This window comes from Podarcis muralis, chromosome 11 (assembly GCF_964188315.1).
Source record: "Podarcis muralis chromosome 11, rPodMur119.hap1.1, whole genome shotgun sequence".
NCBI classification, from domain to species: Eukaryota; Metazoa; Chordata; class Lepidosauria; order Squamata; family Lacertidae; genus Podarcis; species Podarcis muralis.
The window spans coordinates 16692221-16711797 of record NC_135665.1 but is presented as its reverse complement, the minus strand read 5'-3'; positions in this window follow the sequence as shown (position 1 = coordinate 16711797).

Sequence of the window (19577 nt, the reverse complement as noted above, 5' to 3'; positions counted from 1 at the left end):
ACAACAACAACAAAAGGCCTTTGTTTAAAGGAGGAGAATTTGTAGCCTCCGCCTGTCCCTCCTCAATAAGGGTATCTTGGTGTGTGTGTGTTTTTTATATATAAATTTTTATTAGTTTTTAACATATCATTTTCAACAGTAATTAAACATACTTTTTCATATATTTTTTACTTCCATCAGTCCTGTCTGAAAATTTTCCAATCTAATCTCTTAGTATGCATTTCTTATTTTCCCTATTACATTTTAAACTCATAGCCAATATCTCTATCCTTTTCTACTTTGTAACACTTCGTATATTTCTCCCTCCAAAACATTTTGTAGTCCTACTAGAGTAATTTGTTGATTACAGTTGATCTACAAATAATTCATATACTTCTTCCAATCTTCTGTAAATCTCTGGTCCCGCAGGTTTCGAATCCTTCTTGTCAGGGTATCCTGTTAAAGGTCCGAAGGTGTGGATTCTGTCCGAAGCCCGGGCACGGGCTAAGACCATGCCATGACCCCAACAGGGACCCATCACGGTGCCCCTATTTGATGTAAGCGATAGGGCTCCCCCTTCTGGTAGTTTACCCTTAGTTTGACTCCCTGCAGACGAGCAGGAGTCAAGATATAGCCTGGTTTCACCCAGTGCCTAAGCCAGACTTCCTCAACCTCAGCCCTCCAGATGTTTGGGGCCTACAACTCCCATGATCCCTAGCTAGCAGGACCAGTGGTCAGGGATGATGGGAACTGTCTCAAAACATCTGGAGGGCTGAGATTGAGGAAGCCTGGCCTAAGCCAAACTGCTCACATCTGTAACCAATAAAGCTGTGGCCTGTGTTAGCCCATAATCCTAAATACTTGTGTCTGCATGCTTATTAATCACTGGGGAACTGCGGGGCACAGGGCCTTGGCCTGCAAAGCACTTCATGGGTCTCCAAACTCTCACCTCCTCATACAGTTCCTATTTTGCCCCGGCAAGCCAAAAACCCTTCTGTGGTGCTCCCTTTAATTTTGGGATTTGTCCAAAGCCAATGCACGTTGCCATATAACATGGTGTCAGCCGCATTGTTCCTGGACCATTCGCAGCTGAGAAAAACTCCTGCTGGAACACAAGTCTTCTAAACACTTATGGAAATGAAAAAAAGGGAGGAAGAGTTGAAGAGAAAGTGCTCTCTTTTTAAATTGTGAGGACTGAGAATGTAGAAGGGGGGATTATCCACTACATGTGACATGGATTTATCAATATCCCAGAGGCTGGGCTTGTGAAAAGCCAATGAGGAAAGGTTATGCAAATACAGTTTCCTATTCTTCATGCTAATGACAGCAGGAAGAAAATCTAATTATCACCCCCGAATTACAGTGATCAGACATTGGGAAAGTCCTTTAGGGCAATTCAGAGGCACTTAAGGCTGATTGAGCAATGGATAGAAGTGCTAGATTTGTTGTCATGGTGACTGAAAAATGAATTCACAGAACTAAAGGCAATTTTCTGGCCCCTTAAGATGGAGTTTATGAAGTTGTGTTTTTTTTTAACATGGTGGAAGCCAAACTATCAATACAGATGTAAAAAGGCAGCATTTTGGCTTTGTCACAATCATGGCTTTTTCCATTCTGCTGCAGTTTGGTTTCCTCTAAATACAACATTATTTGTCTCGGTTTCCACTATTTAATGTCATGCTATTTACATAACTTACCGTACATTTATTTTAATATAAAGGAAACATCAAAACAATGGGGTGGGGGGGAATCAAACCTGTTGTTATTTGCGCATCATTTGTGAAGTTACATGACAACCTGAATGAATACCAATCATATTTACATAGCTGATTTCCATTCCTGGCCATAGACAAGCACAAGAACTGCAACAATTTCTGCTACACCTCCATTTTCATCAGAACTTTTCAGCATCCCTAACTGTCAAACAGGCAAATTCTAAGTCAACACCAATATAGGCTCAATAGTTCACAAATTGTCGCTCTAGATAACAGGTACCCACCTCCTGCTACTGCAATGATGAACAACGGAGACAGTGGCACGAACACACCAGCCTGATCACAGACCATATTAAATGTTAGTCCCACACTAGTCAAGAGGATGTAAGGCTCATGCTCCAACGCAAAAACTTGCCTAGAGTGAGGTCATTCTACTTTCATGTAGGTTTAACATTGGTCTCTTTAAGAGATCAGATAGCTGGAGGCATGATAGCTCTCTTCACATGTACCTCTGTGCTTACAATGAATGCTCACTCCTGCCATCTACACAGGGAGCCCTTTCCATCCCATAATCCTAGACATTTGCCCGCCAGGAATGTGCCAACACAGGAACAAACCAGACTTAAATGTGCAGGAACTGTGCTTTTTGCAGGAACTCCAACAGAATATAGAAGCCTGAACACATACAATTTGGATGTGCCAAGGCATGTTGCAAATCTACATGGTTTGGTGGGGAGGTGCATGCCCCCAGGATCCCACTAAGAGCATTCATTGCACATCAAGTGGGTTCATCTGAACAGTGCTTCTCTAAGGAAGACAGTTGTTTTCCTGTCCTAAGGACAGCTCAGTTGGTTAGAGTTGTTGGGAAACTGTGTACGTGCAGCTACTCACACAGAGTCAATTAAGGTTTGGCAGACAGTCAGAAGGCAATCTGAAGGAGTAAGTCTGCCTGGTGATAACAGAGACATGGAGACCGCTCCCTGATTGGTCAAGCTCTCTCAAGGGAGTGATAATTAATGACCTACTAACTGGAATGTGTTAGTTCTTAGTTTGTGAGTTCAGAGTTCTGTGTCAGTGTAGGAGTTGTGAGTCGTGTCAGAGAGAGCTAGCTAAAGATCCGTGTTCTGTTCCTGTAAATAGTCCACTGTATATAATAAACACCTAACTACAAGTTCCTGGTTCCTGCTTCGTCTATCCTGTCTGCAGCCAAGTCGTCAATTGCTTCCGTGGATTCTGCATGTACTCTGCTAGGTCGGGCTAAGGTCCTGCAACTAGTCAGAAAGTTGCGAAACACCAAATAGGTTTTACCAATAAGAGAATGGTGCTGATAATGCCAAGGTTGCAGGTTCAATCCCCGTATGGGACATCTGCATATTCAGGTTGGACTAGATGATCGTCGGGGTCTCTTCCAGTTCTGTGATTCTATGAAGTTGCATGATCCCCAAAGAGAATTCCCAGAAGCAGGCAGCTATAGGTACAGAACTAAGTAACAGTGCATAAAATAATACCCAGTTTATTAGAATTAGTAGATAGTCATAGAATAGTGAACTGGCAAAGCAGGGGTTGTTGGGCATGTTTGAACTGGGCTGCAGAGATCTCCGTTCAGATCCTTGATCGGCCATGTGCCATGACTGCAAAAGGTATAAAATGGTAAGGGACCCCTGGACGGTTAAGTACAGTCAAAGGTGACTATTGTGTTGCTTTCAGGCCGAGGGAGCCGGTGTTTGTCCACAAACAGCTTTTCCGGGTCATTTGGCCAGCATGACTAATCCGCTTCTGGCACAATGGAAACACCAGAACAGAAACCAGAACACATGGAAATGCCGTTTACCTTCTGACCACAGCGGTACCTATTTATCTACTCGTACTGGTGTGCTTTAGAACTGCTAGGTTGGCAGAAGCTGGGACAGAGTAACGGAAGAGCTTACCCTGTCATGAGGATTCGAACTGATAACCTTCTAATCAGCAAGCCCAAGAGGTTCTGTGGTTTAGACCACAGTGCTACCTGCGTCCTTCTGACCATGACTACAATCCTATGCATAACCTGGTAGTAAACTCCATTGAACTCTGGGGTGCTTTCTGACTGCATATTTTCAATTTATAAAAAACATTCATCATTAACAAAAAGTCTCTGTCCTGCTGAAATGGAACCTTTAGCTTTTAATTAGAAATGCAAGCAAGCTTGCAAAGAAGCAAGGAAAGAACTATGTAGCCTCTGCTTGATTATTCTCCTCTTTCTCTGACTTCCTTGATGTTAATCTGTCACAAAAGAAATACTAAAACTTGAAAGCTTCATTGTCACCTCGCTCACCTGCCAGGACAAGATCAGGCTATCGATTACCCCGGTGCTCCAGTAGATGACATCATTGATCCTGTTCAGAAAAAAAGTCCAGATGTTGCTAACTGCCCTAACTCTCCCCACAAAAACACTTTCCCTTTTCTTCTCCGCCACTGAATGCAGTGTGAAAATAGCCTCTCGATTCCTCTGAGCTTCAGAATGTTTTAGGGAGCCCAGCTAAATCCTTTTGCACGAGTACAAAAATAACCACAGTGTTTAAATACATGCCAAAGCAATTATACTTCACTGGAACTTATTAAATTTCATTCAAATTCAAATAATTTCTGGATGGTTTTATTCTGAGCGTCAACTAAAATAGCTTTGGTTATTTGAATTCCGCTGAGCAGTGGGGAATTTTTGTTTTGTTTAAAAGAACCCCCTTTTTTCCAACTCAGCATAGGCAAGCTTCAAGAGTGACATGATCATGCTTTCATCACTTACCGGTTTGAGTTTCTTGCAGCTTTGCCATACAGTGATTATTGATATTATGAATGCATATGTTCTGATAGCTAGACCTAGAGATACAGAAGTCCTGTTTGCAAACAGTCATTTCCCATGTTAATCAGTGCAGGAGTGAGGAGCAAGGCTGCATGAAGTAGCCCCATCCCCAATGTCACACTCTTGCGTGGGTATAAATAATAAAATTATTATTATTATTATTAGTAGTAGTAGTAGTAGTAGTATGTAGGCTGGGCTATGCATATACTGTATAGTTGTGTGAGAGGCTGCCTGCTGCTTACCAACCCTTCCTACACTGACTGACCTACTTCACTTATTCACTCCATCCTCTGTTGTCATGCTGCAGTTTGCTTGGCCACCTACTGGCAGACACATGAATTGCAGTATGACGTTTTTCTTACAAAAATATTATATAGTAAGATACATAAAGAACGTGGGTGGCTCTGTGGGTTAAACCACAGAGCCTAGGACTTGCCAATCAGAAGGTCGGTGGTTTGAATCCCTGCGATGGGGTGAGCTCCCGTTGCTCGGTCCCTGCTCCTGCCAACCTAGCAGTTTGAAAGCACGTCAAAGTGCAAGTAGATAAATAGATACCGCTCCGGCGGGAAGGTAAACGGCGTTTCCGTGTGCGGCTCTGGCTCGCCAGATGCAGCTTTGTCACGCTGGCCACGTGACCCGGAAGTGTCTCCGGACAGCGCTGGCCCCCGGCCTCTTAAGTGAGATGGGCGCACAACCCTAGAGTCTGTCAAGACTGGCCCGTACGGGCAGGGGTACCTTTACCTTTACCTTTTAAGATACATAAAGGACGTGGGTGGATCTGTGGGTTAAACCACAGAGCCTAGGACTTGCCAATCAGAAGGTCAGCGGTTCAAATCCCCATGATGGGGTGAGCTCCCGTTGCTCGGTCCCTGCTCCTGCCAACCTAGCAATTCGAAAGCATGTCAAAGTGCAAGTAGATAAATAGGTACCGCTCCGGTGGGAAGGTAAACGGTGTTTCCGTGTGCTGCTCTGGTTCGCCAAAGCGGCTTAGTCATGCTGGCCACATGACCCGGAAGCTGTACGCCGGCTCCCTCGGCCAATAAAGCAAGATGAGCGCCGCAACCCCAGAATCGGTCACGACTTTACCTTTACTAAGATACATAAAGACTTCCCTGGAATCTAGAATTGAATTAATCCAGAGGTCTACTTCCTAGAAAAGACTTCTTGTGTTCAACAACACATATGGAAGCCCCCTTTCTATGGATTTTTGTGATGTGCATGATGACATAGGAGGAACATGCTATCTGGGGTGGGCTGGGGGGCTGCTTGGCATGGCCCCACTCCTTCCTTCTGTATGAATGAACATGGCAGACAAGAATACCCAAATAAGGCTGTAGAACAAAGCAAATCACCTTTCCTTGTTTAGTAGCAGTACATTACTTTCCTTTCAGAGGCAGCCTGTGTATCTGTATAATAATTGAGACCTGCTGTTTAACTGCTCCAAATTCCAAGGATTACTGACCTCTGTGACAGAGATCCCAGCCCTGAGTTTCCACCAAAGATGAAATCATCCGGTCTGGTACGGAAAGCTGATGGTTGCTGGACAGCAGTCAAGTAAGTCATTATTACCATTTGTGTACATTTCTGCCCCTTCTGCATTCCAAGCTTATGTAAATAAAGCAGCAAAATAGCGCTTCGCCTTCCTCTATGGTTGGTCTGTGCATTAACAAATGCACAAGGAGGACACTGTGTGAGGAAGCCAGGTCACTCCTTGAAAGTGAGTCATAGAAAAGCAAATGGAAATTCAAATTGAGCTCCTGCCTTTCCCTTAGTGGGCAAGCACATTTTGTTACAGTTGAAGGATGGGCTGATGTGTCAGTCTCAGTTTTTCCTGGTTCTTCATTATTCCGGTCTTGAATTCAGTTTGCCCAGTTTCTGCATCAGTTTATTAAATAATTAATGTTAATCACGTTATCTTCAGGGCCAGAAAGCTTGCTTGTCTGAACAATTCACATGCATCTCAGAATTCTGTTTTGAAACTTATTTTAAAGGCATGAATGTGGTTTGAGAGTGTCGACACCTGAATCTTATCGCTTCCTAGAAATACTGTCACATTTCTGAGCAGTTTCATGCTTGCAGCCAAGGGTAATTTAGGTTAGATTAACAGCACAATCCTATACATGTATATCAGAACTTAACCCCATTGACTTCAATGGGACCTACTTTCAGGCTGTAGAATTGCAGCCTAAAACGAGGGGGAAATCTACCTTACCTATTCAAAACCTTTGTGTTTCAAAAATACATGACATTTTTTAAACAGTTGGGTTGACATTGAGGAGGAATATAAAGCAATAATGTCATGGCAGGCTGCCAAACCAAAAACATATTTGAAAACGTAAATGCTAGAATTTAGGAAATATAAGAAAGACGGCTGCCCGTAAATTCAGCTATTTATACATTGTCGGGAGCACGCACACTGAATTCTTCTGCTTTTGTATGAATGCTGAAGCTGTCTAACTGTTAAAAGATCTAAGAAGCTTTGAGGCTACAAAAGAAAAAGGTTCACTGCTGAGATCTTTCAGAAGAATGTGGGTTATTTTGATCTGCTCAGGATCCTACAATGTCAGGGATTTAAAGTGCTCAAAGGCAATGTAGCCCCCTCTAAAGATGATGGCAAATTTCAGGGTCAAAACTGCAATGAGATAATAGCACTGATTGTTTTGCAGAAGCATACGCACTTTCTCCTGTTTTCTCACTTTCTGCATGAAGGGACTGCCCATTCTGCCAGCTGCTGACATGCACAGAGCATCTGCTTCCACATACCTGCTGCTGATCACACACAGGTAATCTGGTGCAATGTGGCTTTCCTTGGGTCACATGTTGTGTGAGTGCCACTTTGCTTGGGACACTGCCTTGGGGTTGGCATCACATGGGCAACGCGAACTGGACGGTTCACCAGGAACACTTTTAATATATGACACTGGTCAGAAGCTAATCTAGGGTTACCAGACAACCCTGGTTCCTGGGGACAGTCCCCGGTTTCACCAATCTGTCCCCAGACAAAATCTGTCCCAGGATTTTAATTAATGTCCCCTGATTTATGCTTGGGGACGAGGCAATGTGGTGGGTGCCATGGCAGCGAGCAGCACCGGAGGTCCCGGACACATCAAAGTTCCAGCTGGCCAATATGCTGGCTGGGGGGGGGGGCGGTATTTAAACTGAGGCGTGACCCAGAGAGCTCCCTTGTGGCTCACTTCCTCAATCAATGCTCACCCTGAAATCACGCAGAGCCACCCGCTGCAGAAGAGCCTGTGGTGCTGTTCTGCCACAGGCTCTGTGCACCTGAGTTGGGGGGGGGGGCAAGTGAGGTGCTGAGGCGGTAAAGAAGAGGAGGAGAAGCAGACAGAGAGACGGAGCCTTGTATGTGTGTTTTAATGCGTGTTTTCCCAAGACCAGTGAGTGCCTTTACTCAATCTCTCTCTCCCCCTTCCACCTGTTTTTTTTGTGGCCGTTTGTAGGTGGGCTTCTCTGCCTGCCTTGTGTTGAGGTGCACACCTGACAACTTTGGGGTTCCCCCCAGAAAAAGGTCAAGAACTCTGGGCATCCCTTTCTTAAAATAATAAAGCATGATTTGTTTTTTTAAAGTGTCCCCTGATTCCTTGAAAAAAATATCTGGTAACCATAAGCTAATCTGCTTGAAATCGTGTTGCAGTTGTGTATGTGGCTGATAAATGCAGACATGAAACCAGCGTTGCAGATATGAAAATGCCTTAATTTTCTTATCAGTGCAACCAGTACTTGCCAACCTGGTGCTCTCCAGACTACAACCAGTGTTTGAAACTGAGATGTGAACACTAGGAGCTAAATGGCCCCTTAAACCTAAGTTATGGGCGCAAGAATGGAGCGTCTAGGCGCACTTTTTATAACAAGAATACAAAGCTGAAAATGAATGAACTGCAGCTAAAATATTGTGCTCATTTTTCACATGTTCTAGTCCTTCCCCTGCCCACCCCCTTAATATTCTTAAGAGGGTCTCCTCTGCAGTCTTCAGAGAGTATCTGGCAGTGGGGAGGCAGAAAAAGGTCCTCCTTTGCTTCCACTCTGCAGTTTTGATCTGAAATCTGTACTGTGCCCAGAGCTCAGAAACTGCTCGCGCTAATGAAATTCCCTGCCGCAAAATGCACCTAGAACAATGGGAGTTTTGAACACTGACTACAACACCCATCAAACCCAGCCAGCATAGCCATTGTGGGAGCTGTGGTTCAGAACATCTGAAGGGGATCAGGTTGGTGTAATGGGTGATGTAAGCTCTGGCTGTCGTTAATCATGGCCCTCAGGTGGTGCAACGGGTCAGTGTGTCTGGCTGTTAACCAGAAGGTTGGTAGTTTGAGCCCACCCAGGGGCAGCTAGATTCCTGCATTGCAGGAGCTTGGATTAGATAAACCTTGGGGTCACTTCCAACTCTACAATTCTATGATCCTATGGCTCACCCAATTTGCCAGAGCTGCAGCAATTGCCTCCCAGCAGAACCATTGCTGCCATGTACTAGAAGCGGCAAGGTTGGGGCTATGCAGGCACACTGGTGGGAGAGCTGAATTTCCTCTACCCATGCAGCCCTGACCTTACCACTGCCTTGGAGAGCCAGCGTGGTGTAGTGGTTAAGAGTGGTGGACTCATAATCTGGTGAACCGGGTTCGCTTCCCCGCTCCTCCACATGCAGTGACCTTGGGCTAATCATTCTTCTCTCAGTCTCCCAGCCCCACTCACCTCACAGAGTGTTTGTTGTGGGGGAGGAAGGGAAAGGAGTTTGTTAGTCACTTTGAGACTTCTTAAGTGGAGTGAAAGGTGGGATATCAAGTCCAAACTCCTCCTCCTCCTCCTCCTCCTCCTCCTCCTCCTCCTCCTCTTCTTCTTCTTCATCTTCATCTTCATCTTCATCTTCATCTTCTTCCCCTTGCATCGCCTGCCTGGAGGCTATTGCTGTGACACTTCTCCATCGGGAGAGTCGCTCCTGCTCTTGTTAAGAACAGACACCACACAGTTATATATTGGAATCAACGCCTGAGGTTTCCAAGTGGGACTAATCCAGTTACAACACCATATTCTTCTATGTTCTAGTTTTATTAGAATGCTGGATTATGAGGCTGATTATTTCTAGTATCTCACAGTAAATATCTCCTTATCCAATTGGCGAGTTGCATTATCTGTAGATGTGTATGCTCTTGTTTTTACAAGTATAAATTTATTACAATACCAAATACATATCCATAAAATGAGATTTCTCGAAATCTCGAGACTTCTCCCCATCCCCTCCGTGGGTCCTATGGTCAACATTTTCAACTGCATATTATTTCATAGTCTATATTTTGTATCTATCCATATTGTCCTTGCTATTTGTTACATTACAAGTGAGGTTAAAATCCTGCTAATGTTTTCATTTGCTTACAGTGGTCTCTAAAATAAATTATAAAATTCCCCCCATGCTTTCTTAAAGATTTTGTCTTCTTGGTTTCTGAGCATTCCAGTTTTGTCATTTTGCCATATTCTAACAGCTGTATGCTCTTGTTTTGGAATCCTCGAAGCCTTGTTATTTTAGAGTCTCCTACTCTTTACCATAAACTCTTTTAAGATATTTTTATGTATAGTAAACCGACTATAAGTTGAGCAAAGAAGTCAATATTAAGCAGATTCCTCCATTTGAAATCTAGCGATGAATTCATTGCCCCTGTTTTTATTACTCTTCTGTATACAGTGGTACCTCGGGTTAAGAACTTAATTCATTCTGGAGGTCCGTTCTTAACCTGAAACTGTTCTTAACCTGAAGCACCACTTTAGCTAATGGGGCCTCCCACTGCCGCCGCATCGCTACTGCACGATTTCTGTTCTCATCCTGAAGCAAAGTTCCTAACCTGAGGTACTATTTCTGGGTTAGCGGAGTCTGTAACCTGAAGTATCTGTAACCTGAAGTGTCTGTAACCCGAGGTACCGTTGTATATCACACGTATATATCAAGTAATGCTCTCAAGAATCAGCTGTCATGAACCCTTACAAACACGCATTGCGTTAAAGGGAAACCAATCCGAAACAAAAGAAGAACATATCAAAAACCAAATGCCTTCTGGGAGGCTGGAAATCTTTCACCAGCATATGTGTTGGAGTGTGTGCAATGTATCATTAATCTGTGAAAAACTGTAGTGTGCATTAACAGTTCTTAGAATGTGGCTGCTACAAGTGAGAGTTACCTCAACTCTCGCTATCAGCAAGGCAGACAATGATCTTCTTAGAAGCAGATGTATCAGTAGTGAGAAACAGGAAGGGAGGAAGAAAGCTTCAGGGGCTGTCAGAGGATGTGGTCATTGCTCACTGAAAGCATACTGTGTGCTTCAGGTAAGTTGCAAATAAAAAGGCACACAGAAGTGAATTTTCAATTGCTCATCGGTCCAGTTCCCCTTGTTCCAGAGGCTCAGAGAGCAGCAACACACACCGGAACTGTATCTACTATACAAGTGCAGAAGTGGTTCTGATGCAGAGATCCCAGGCTGCTGATTGAAATCAGTATGACTCGCTGTCCCTTTTAATCTTACACGCCACTAAAGGCTGATCGGTACTAAAGGTTGTTTATCAGTACTGAAAATTTCAGCAGGGTGACTGATTTGCGTGTCTGGTTTCCCACTTCTGCTGCAAGGGCTGAGGCGAGAGTCACAGCTTGCGACATCGCACTTTCGCTGTGAGCAGCAAAAGCGAAAAATCAGAAGCATGATGCTGTCCAGATGAACTCTTAGAGGAGAGGCCCTGCTGCTGCAGGCATTTGAGTGGCTACTTGTTAAGCAGAAATCCCATCGATAAAAGCTAAAAGAGATGACAAGAAGCCCAAGGGTTGTCATACGTCTGGGATTTCCCAGATATTAGCAGGATTTCAAAGGCGGAAGTGACATCCTGGTGTGTGTGTGTGTGTGTTTCTGGAAGGCAACAGTTTGTCTTCGGCAAGTAAACGGAGAAATCACTTTTTTTTTTTTTGGGTGTAAAAGTTCAACAACTTTGGGGGTGTCTTGATTTCTTTTCTTCTTGAAATATACTGCTCTCCTTTCCAAGAGAAAACCTGCTTTTTAGCAATAGACTGGAACAAATGGCAATGCCGAATTGCTGTTTGCTTGGACTGAGCACTAAAGAAGGTTTTCTCTAGGGAAAAGCAGTGGGGAAAGAAGAATTTTGGATAAGCCCTCATTGAACAGCCTTCGACAGCACTAAATCAGCAGAGACTGCGTATTCTAAGAGACAGAGGCAGATAATAATAATAATAATAATAATAATAATAATAATAATAATAATAGTATCCTGTCCATCGGACTGGGTTGGCCGAGCCTCTCTGGATGTCTTCCAGCATATACAAAAACATAATAAAGCATTAAATGTTAAAAACCTCCCCATACAGAGCTGTCTTCAGATGTCTTCTAAAGGTTATGTAGTTCTTTATTTCCTTGACATCTGTAGGAGGGTGTTCCTACAGCCTAACAGTCAACCACTGGCATGTGAAAGCTTCGTGGGAATAGGCCAACACGTTACAAGTGTTTTTAGATGCAAGATGCATAGAAGGTTTACATGGGTGTTTTTTTACACATGGCTATGGAAAGGCTCAAACTCATTTTATTTTATTATGGTTTGGATGACAACCTAATTATTTGTTGTGCTGCGTATGAAGACTCACTGACGTTAATAGGCCCATGTCCATGAATATAATTGAGTCTGGGTAAAATTAATGAAAATAGCCCAGTATTTTTTATTCAGGTAGGATATACAGTTTTGCCCCTTTTAAGAAACCCAATAAAATCCCTTACTTAAAAGATAAATCTTAACTTTGTTGCATGACATTTTAGGGATGAGAGAATAAGCATCATTCCTACATGCATTTATTTTAAGTAATCAACTTGCTGACAAAGGTCTGTATAGTTCAAGCTATGGTTTTCCCAGTAGTGATGTATGGAAGTGAGAGCTGGACCATAAAGAAGGCTTATTGTTGAAGAATTGATGGTTTTGAATTATGGTGCTGGAGGAGACTCTTGAGAGTTCCATGGACTGCAAGAAGATCAAACCTATCCATTCTGAAAGAAATCAGCCCTGAGTGCTCACTGGAAGGACAGAGCCTGAAGCTTCAGAAGGCCAATGCTGAAAGGAAGCAGCAGGGACAGCTCCCGGTGTTGCTGAGGTAAACCTCCCATCACCTCCAGAAGGCATGGCCAATGGCCAGGGATGATGGGAGTTGTAATTTAGCAGTACCTGGAGTGGCTAGGTTCCCTACACCTGCTTTGAGGGGATGTGCTATATTTGCTTCTCCACCTCAGGCAGCAAAATTATTTTGGCTGCCTCTTCTGGGGTAACCTTACATACATCTTGCTTCTCCTTTGTTTTGTTGTATTTAAAGTGTATTATAAGAATTTCTGTTACTTGGTGGAGTGCAAATGCCCTAAGTGATCACCAGAAGGACAGATCCTGAAGCTGAGGCTCCAATACTTTGGCCACCTCATGAGAAGAGAAGACTCCCTGGAAAAGACCCTGATGTTGGGAAAGATGGAGGGTGCAAGGAGAAGGGGACGACAGAGGACGAGATGGTTGGACAGTGTTCTTGAAGCTACCAGCATGAGTTTGACCAAACTGCAGGAGGCAGTGGAAGACAGGAGTGCCTGGAGTGCTCTGGTCCATGGGGTCACGAAGAGTCGGACACAACTAAATGACTAAACAACAACAACAAGCAACTTAAGGAAGTTGGAAGGAAGATAATCAGTTTGTATAGATGTTCTGTTCCTGAATATCTGTTGCATGGCATGCAGACTTTTTTATTTCAAGGAAGCTCTTTTGTTTCTGGAATACCACATAATCTCAGCACTTGAAAGAGAAATATGTCCTTGCTGGGAAAATGCAGTCTGGAGCACTGCCTAAAATGTGGTTGAATGAGTGTCATGGACATCTATTACATAGCGTCTGTGGCAGTACAACTGATGATAGTGTCTGTGGCTCCCTTCCATAGCGCCCTCCCCCCAGTGTGGAAGTTGAAATGGATTAGCCTTTAAGAAACAATGTGGCAAAAAACATTTTCATCCCATTCTTAACTTAAACACTAGCTGACAAACAATAGACACCTGTAAGGTTATGGCTTTATCTGTATTTACTGTATGGAATGTGAAGGATGCTAAGGGCCACAGATAAAGCTCTTTTTCTACGTACAGTCATACTTTGGTATACCTTGGTATTCGTATGTTTTGGCTCCCGAACGCTGCAAGCCCGGAAGTGAGTGTTCCAGTCTGCGAAACGTTTTTTGGAAGCCGAACGTCCAACGTAGCTTCCACGGCTTCTGATTGAGTGCAGAAAGTTCCTGCAGCCATTTGGAAGCTGTGCTTTGGTTTTTGAATGTTTTTGGAAGTCGAACGGACTTCCGGAACGGATTGCGTTCAAGAACCAAGGTACAACTGTATTGATTTTCTCTAGTAGTTGTTAACCACCTTGGTGGAGAGAGAATCATTTATTACGAGCAATTGTGATCTGAAGGCATCCCCTCCATGACATTAAACATGCAATGATTAGTACCGATAATAAGACCCGTAAATGAACAGCGCAATAATATGCATGCGTACTCAAAAGTAAGAGTCACTGAGTTCAGTGGGACTACTTCTAGATACAGGACTTATTAAATTGTGGTGCTCAGAACGGGACACAGTATTCCAGTGTTGGCTGACCAAGGCCTGCTTGATCTTCTCCTTGAAACTATTGGCTACTCTTGTATACTCTTCCTTCATGTTTTCTCATCTTCCCCATATCTTATACATGCCCTTCTTACATATTAGCCCATCTGTAGTCTCATTATGCAGCCACAGCGGTTTCTCTAGGAACTTCCCACTTTTCTTTTTTTTTACAATTGTCTGCCTCTGTGCCTTTAATATTTCATCTTTAAGAAACTCCCATCCATCTTGGACCCCCTGCTCTTCAGGTGCGCAGAATTGTGCCCAATATGGGGGAGCACATCACGTGTGCATGACTTCACATGCATGATACCCCGCAACTCGGCAAGACCCATTCAGCCCACCATCCACTGGGCACATCTTCTGGACAGGGTACGACCAGGATCCACCCCCAACAGGCTCCCATCGGAACCTGGCTCCGTGCCAGGGGGCTGGTGAGGCAACTTCTTTGGAGTGGAGAGTCGTCAGCAGAGAAGGTGCTGCCCCTCTCCTCAACTGCGGCAGCTTCATCCCCGGGTCAAGCCTGATCCAAGGGGCAGAGAAAGGTTGTGGATTGAGAGGGGTGGGGCGCATGAAGGGGAGTGCTTGCCTGGCAGCACAGTGGGGGATGGAACCCACAGAGGGTGATGTTCACCCTCGCCCATCCCACCCGTCTGTCAAGGGTTTGACTGGCAGTGCGAGGGGATAGGGCCTGGCGGTGGCAGGGGGCAGCCCCCTCAATATATTGAGGGGGCTGAGGCCCCCTCTGCCCCCTATACTCAATGTCCCTGCTTCTCTTTGAGTAGTTCTGACCATGGGACTTTACCTTGTAGTTCTTAAGCTTTTTGAAATCAGCCTTCTTAAAGTCCAGAATGCATGTCCGGCTACACTCAGCTTTCCTTTGCCTTTGTATAATGGAACCCAATAATAATAATAATAATAATAATAATAATAATAATAATAATAATAATAATTTATTTATATCCCGCCCTTCCCAGCCGAAGCCAGGCTCAGAGCGGCTAACAACAGTAAAAGTAACACAGTTTACATAAAATCACAATCAATTAATTGAAATACATTCTAAAACCAATTCATTCTAAAATCAATTCAGAATCAAATTATTGGCAACCATTGGGCTAGAGTTCTATGAGGATTACCAAAGGAGGGGGTCAGACTGTGCCTTGGCCAAAGGCCTGATGGAACAGCTCTGTCTTGCAGGCCCTGCAGAAAGATGTCAAGTCCCGCAGGGCCCTAGTCTCTTATGACAGAACGTTCCACTAGATTGGGGCCATGGCCGAAAAAGCCCTGGCTCTGGTTGAGGCCAGCCTAACCTCCCTGTGGCCTGGGACCTCCAAGATGTTTTTGTCTGAAGACCGTAAGGTCCTCTGTGGGGCATACCAGGAGAGGCGGTCCCGTAGGTACGAGGGTCCTAGGCCATATAGGGCTTTAAAGGTTAAAACCAGCACCTTAAACCTGATCCTGTACTCCACCGAGAGCCAGTGCAGCTGGTATAGGAATAGGACATTATCACTTCCTCCCAAGGTTCCCTGTCCTGCCACTTTGTCAATCAGTTCCTGCTGGTGAGGACCAGGTCCAAGAGAGATGGTCCCCTTGTTGCTTCTTCCACATTCTGGGAAACGAAATTGTCAGCAAGGCAATTGAGGGATTTGTTGGACTGCCCATTTCTCTTTGTACTGATGGCCTTGCTTTTCTTGATTGATGAAAGCAGCCTAAGCTCGAGTGGCTGCCTGGGAATCAGATTGGTATTTTCAAAAGAAAAGAAAAAGTATCCCACCCCAAATGTCAGAATTTTTTCAACCATTTCCAAAAGGTTAAAATTGTAAACTAGCTGGGTACCTGTGCTAGCCTGTTGCAGCAAAAACAGAGCATCTTTCAGGTTTCACCTAACCCAACTCAACCCAACTCTTTGGTACCCAGTTTTATATTTCATACAATGTAAGCAATTGTGCGAATGGTCTTGTAGAAGCAAATGGCAAGTGCAGGGAACCTGATCTGGATCAGCCTCCTTGAGTGGGGGAAGGGGGTAGAAGGCTTTAATCCTTTGCTCCCTACTGTGATCCTCAACTGGATCAGGCTCATAGCTGTCAACTTTTCCCTTTTCTTGTGAGGAATTCTATTCGGAATAAGGGAATTTCCCTTAAAAAAAGAGAAACGTTGACAGCTATGATTAGGCTTCTTGTGCCTGGTAGGTTGCTGGTTTTGACCCATAGCCAGCATCCCAATACATCAAGGTTCACATTTCCCAACAAAAAGTTACCTTGACCCTGAGATCAACAACTGCGGCTCTCCTCTGCGTGAGGCTCTTTTTCTGTGGTAGCACCTTGATTATGAAAACTTGCCTTGTCCCGACTGTCATCTTTTTGGTGCCAGGCAATAATGATTTCTCCAAAACATCTGGATGATATTCATGGCCAGCTGTTTCTTGTGTTCATTCTTGCATTGAGCAGAGGTAGATAGTCTGTGTTTCGGACAGGGGTGTAGCTAGCTGCTCCAGCACCCAGAGCGGTGGGGGTGGGGGTGAGCTGTTCAACTGGCAGATGCAAGCCCCACACTGCCGTTTCGGGCAGCGCGGGGCCCTGGGGCACTGTGTCACTCCCAGGAGAGACGTGTGGCTTGGGCGTGCTGCAGGCCAGGCTCCATGGTAACCCCCAGTGGTGTGCTGTTTTGTCACCTCCTCAGGGATGACACCCAGGGCAGCCCACACACCCCGCATCCCCCTTCCTACACCCCGGGTTTCAGATCATCATGGATGGACCCGTGGATGTTTGGATTGTTTTTTAATTGATATTTTATTATTTGTTTAGTCATTTAGTAGTGTCCGACTCTTTGTGACCCCATGGACCAGAGCACGCCAGGCACTCCTGTCTTCCACTACCTCCCGCAGTTTGGTCAAACTCATGCTGGTAGCTTCAAGAACACTGTCCAACCATCTCGTCCTCTGTCGTCCCCTTCTCCTTTCCCTCTTTCCCAACATCAGGGTCTTTTCCAGGGAATCTTCTCTTCTCATGAGGTGGCCAAAGTATTGGAGCCTCAGCTTCAGGATCTGTCCTTCCAGTGAGCACTCAGGGCTGACTGCCTTAAGAATGGATAGGTTTGATCTTCTTGCAGTCCATGGGACTCTCAAGAGTCTCCTCCAGCACCATAATTCAAAAGCATCAATTCTTTGGCTATCAACCTTCTTTATGGTCCAGCTCTCACTTCCATACATCACTACTGGGAAAACCATAGCTTTAACTATACGGACCTTTGTTGGCAAGGTGATGTCTCTGCTTTTTAAAATCTACGTTTCTCTTGTAAGTTGCTTCGGAACTCCTTTAGGTTTTTGTAAAGCATTAAATACCTTTAATACACGAAACTCTTCACATTAAGAGGAAAAGCACCCTTTTCCCCCAGTCTGCCAATCTGTGCAAGGATCGCCTTAAGCAAAGGCGAGTAATCATGTGATGGGCTTGCATCTCAGTTTGCTTTGCACCCAGGAAAAAGTTTTGGCAGATATCCATGATGTCAGTTCCATTATTTTAGGCAGTCACTTATAATTGACAGGTCGAAACTGTCCATTTTGGTTTCTCTCTCTGTCTTATTTCTCCCTTTCTTAACTTCTCCAAATTTCCACTTCAGTTTGAGATTTCTTTCTTTTTTTTAAGTCATCAGCATTTTAGTGTGAATTTCTCCTAATATACATATTTTGCATATTGAATGCAATCTTGCCTAATAAACATATTTTTGCAAACCAATTTTCCATACTGGCTTAAGATTTGCACTGTAAAATCTGTACCTATCTGGATTTTACAGTGCAATCCTAAAAACAAATTTTGAAGAATGACCATGTTTCAGTTCATATTTTGTTTCAGAAAATGTGTATTAGGTAAGTTTGCTTTTAAAGACAAATTGAATTGAATTTTGTCCACCATCCCTAGTCACATAGTCTCTTAAAGTTACTGTAAGAGGAAAATGTCAGTGGTATCAGTTAATAATACAGGGCATCTTTAGAATAATTCCTAAATAGCATCACCAGTATATATACCAGGAGTCTGAGCTGCAATCTTTTTGGAATAAAGGCTCGGGCAGTCCGAAAGGTTAGTCAGTTTGCCATAAAGTTATTGCTTCTTTTTTTTAAAAAAAGTGCCAACTGTTTTAAGATGGGCATAATGCTGTCTCAACAGAGCTTTTGTTGTTGTTGTTGTTTAGTCGTTTAGTCGTGTCCGACTCTTCGTGACCCCATGGACCAGAGCACACCAGGCACTCCTTTCTTCCACTGCCTCCCGCAGTTTGGTCAAACTCATGCTGCTAGCTTCGAGAACACTGTCCAACCATCTCGTCCTCTGTCATCCCGTTCTCCTTGTGTCCTCCATCTTTCCCAATATCAGGGTCTTTTCCAGGGAGTCTTCTCTTCTCATGAGGTGGCCAAAGTACTGGAGCCTCAACTTCACGATCTGTCCTTCCAGTGAGCACTCAGGGCTGATTTCCTTAAGAATGGATAGGTTTGATCTTCTTGCAGTCCATGGGACTCTCAAGAGTCTCCTCCAGCACCATAATTCAAAAGCATCAATTCTTCGGTGATCAGCCTTCTTTATGGTCCAGCTCTCACTTCCATACATCACTACTGGGGAAACCATAGTTTTTACTATACGGACCTTTGTTGGCAAAGTGAGCTTTTAGAGACTAGTTAATCTGAACACTGAGAACAAATGTCTCAATTACTGATTATCTTTTGGTTTATGATATTAACAGTGCATAATAAAAAGGCCATTAAAAAGAAATTGCTTCTCATTTGTTAGTACCTTTGACTTCAAACAAATTCTCTTGCAAATCACTATTTGTGGATTATCTCAGGGAAACTTTTTGATCTAAAAGAGAACCTTAAAAGCACGTCAAAGCATCTTAACATTCAGTTGCAACATCGCTTATCATCTTTAGCGCAAAAGGTCTTGATCTCTATATTGGAATGAAATCATCATATTCAATTTACTAAGCGATTACATGATTCACCTCCAAGAATTTGGATTATTATTTCTTTTAAGGCGAGTGTTTTCTTTTCATGCAAATATTATACCCTCTGGTGATGCATATGCACGGCAGGGGGAAAAATTAATCACTATCTATGGCAATGGTTTTTTGCCTGGTATTTTTAGATATGGATTTTAATCCCGCTGCACAACAATATATGTTTAATTGTATTTTGCTCATACTTTGTCTTTAAAGGAGTAGAATGGGAAGGGATTATAAGTGCAATGTCATCCAATAATCATAAAGAATGTCTTTCTCTAAACTTATTATCTGGAGGATTTAAGCAGCCTAACTCTGTAAAGATTTGCACCCCCTCATTCCCTCTTTAAGACCATCAGTTAAACTTCTGGCCCACAACACAACCAATTC